Consider the following 2234-nt stretch of genomic DNA (forward strand, 5'->3'; position numbering starts at 1 on the left):
GGTTCCACACCCTACATTTGCAGTAACATTTTACTTTTGCATGTTTCATGTTTTTCTCTGGCATGCCGACCTGAGCAGAGCTGGAGCCCCCGACCCGAGGGCCCCGCGAGGGCACGCGGCCACCCGCAGCTCTGCAGGTCTGGAGTTGGGGACCCCGACTTCCCACGGGTGGGGGTGGGCTGCCCTGCTTGGGAGGAGAGTGCATGGCGGGGCAGGGTCAGGTGAGGGGACTCCTATGACCAAGGAGCGGAGACGGGAGGCGCGAGGCGTGACTGGCGGCACCGGGCAGCTGGCTTTTCAGTGTTTCCACCCACAGGCCACCGGCGGGGGCGGGTCGGAGGGTCTCTGGGGTGTCGTCTTCCCTTCGGAGCAGCCTGCTGCAAGCGCGAGGCGTATTTGGAGACAGGTGTTTATCTTGGTGGTGGGTCGGGGCTGGCCTTCGCCTCCGGTTCACATCGGCGCCCCGCCCCGCGCCCCGCCCCGCGCCCCGCCCCGCACCCCGCGCCCCGCCCTGCGCCCCGTGCCCGCCCGGCCGCGTGGCCTCCGCGAGGGGCCATTGTAGCCGTGTCCCCTGCGCCGCATGGACGCTGGGCGGGCGGACAGGATTACCGGGATGACGGCGGGGTGGAGGGGGGCGCCAGGCCGAGGGTGAAGGAAGGTCCTGGCACTTTTAACTGGCGCGTACTTGTGGCGGACAGTGTCCGCGGTGCAGGTGGCGAGAGCGGGCAGGGCCCCAGGAGACCTCCGGGAACTGATGTGCCCGCGTGTGATACAGCGGGTCTTAGAGCCAGGGCGCCACACGGAGTGCAAAACGTCCCATTAAGAGCGTTCCACTCTACGGCCCTGCTGCCCTGAACAAGCCTGATCCCGTCTGATCTCAGAAGCCAAGCAAGGTGGGGCCTGGCTAGTACTTGGATGGGAGACCACCTAGGAAGACCAGGTGCTGTAGGCGTAAAAAATAAGAACTAAGGGATTGTAAGATGACAAGGTCCTTGCAATCTGTGAGGTCAACCAAGGGTCGCCTCGCCTAAAAAAAAAAAAAAAAAAAAAAAGGTGTTCCATTGGAAATGATAATACTTTGGGCAGACCAGATGGACAGACCAGACTATATGAAAGTATGGTTAAAAGCAACTTCACCTTTTTCTGTTTTTTAATGTTATGAGAATTAAAATGACACGCGTAGCTCATGTTCTGTTTTATCAGCGGATGCTGCCCTGACCTGTGTGACCCCGTGGGACCAGGAAGAGCAGCATGGGCCCGTGGGGGGAGGGCGTGGCAGTGGTGGGGACGTGGAGAGGCTGCTGCAAACTCGGCCGGGTTCACCATGAGGTCACTGCGTTCGTCAGCCCGCTGCCCCCTTTTTACATAACTCGCTTCAAACGGGTGCCCTTGCCTCAGCCTGTCTCCACTCGTCGACTTGTGTGGGTCTAGCGCACGTTTGAGTGTCATATCAGCTGGGATCTCCACTGCCCTGAGGCAGTCGCGAATGCCCTGTGTCGAGTCCATCCTGTGCCTGGACACTGAGGGTCGGGGAAAACTGTCCATCGGAGGTTTTGTGTTTGTGCGACTGGAGCTGTGGTTGTATCTATACGTGAGGGACATGGCGGGGGGCGGATGACTTGTGGGCCGGTGGCTTCTAGGCTGGCATGTACGTGCAGTCCTGGGGCGCGTGGCTGGGGTTGCATGGCCGCTCTGGCAGGAGAGTCAGGGCTGGGCCCCGCATTTGGGAGCCATGGTCGTAGAGTGTTGTGTGAGGGTCACCCTGCTTTGGGGACAGACTCTTGAGAACCGAGCCCTTCTGATTCAGGTTTAGTGGTTGGATGTCAGTTCTCTGGTTTTAAAACCTGACTTTCTAAGCACGATTTTGAAAGCCTGTCTCATAATACAGCATAATCAGAGTTTTCCACCGTTTCTGCCCATTGTTTTTTCTGCCTTCAGCGGAGGGAAAGAACGTCAACAAAGGTTCTGAGCCACAGACCTGATGTGTCTACTTTTGCTTCCGTCCAGAGTGTCCCACATTTTTGCTCCGTAGTCCTCCGTGTGGACACCCGAGGCCCACACTTCACGGAGGAACTGCCAGTTATAAAGGGACAAGCTGGACCCTGAGAGGTCCCTTCCTTTATGCGTATGTGTGTATACGTATGTACACATACGCGTATACACACACACGCATAGGTACATATGCACACCTATACACTTACACACACGTCTGTGTAGGTATGTATGTGCTTGGA

General features: G+C 58.1%; 1 pseudogene; it reads left to right on the forward strand.

The window, feature by feature from the left end:
• The first annotated feature begins 833 nt into the window (after window positions 1-833).
• On the forward strand, window positions 834-952 carry LOC111729759 (annotated as a pseudogene).
• The last annotated feature ends 1282 nt before the right edge of the window (window positions 953-2234 follow it).

This window comes from Pteropus vampyrus, unplaced genomic scaffold (genome assembly GCF_000151845.1).
Source record: "Pteropus vampyrus isolate Shadow unplaced genomic scaffold, Pvam_2.0 Scaffold279, whole genome shotgun sequence".
NCBI lineage: Eukaryota > Metazoa > Chordata > Mammalia > Chiroptera > Pteropodidae > Pteropus > Pteropus vampyrus.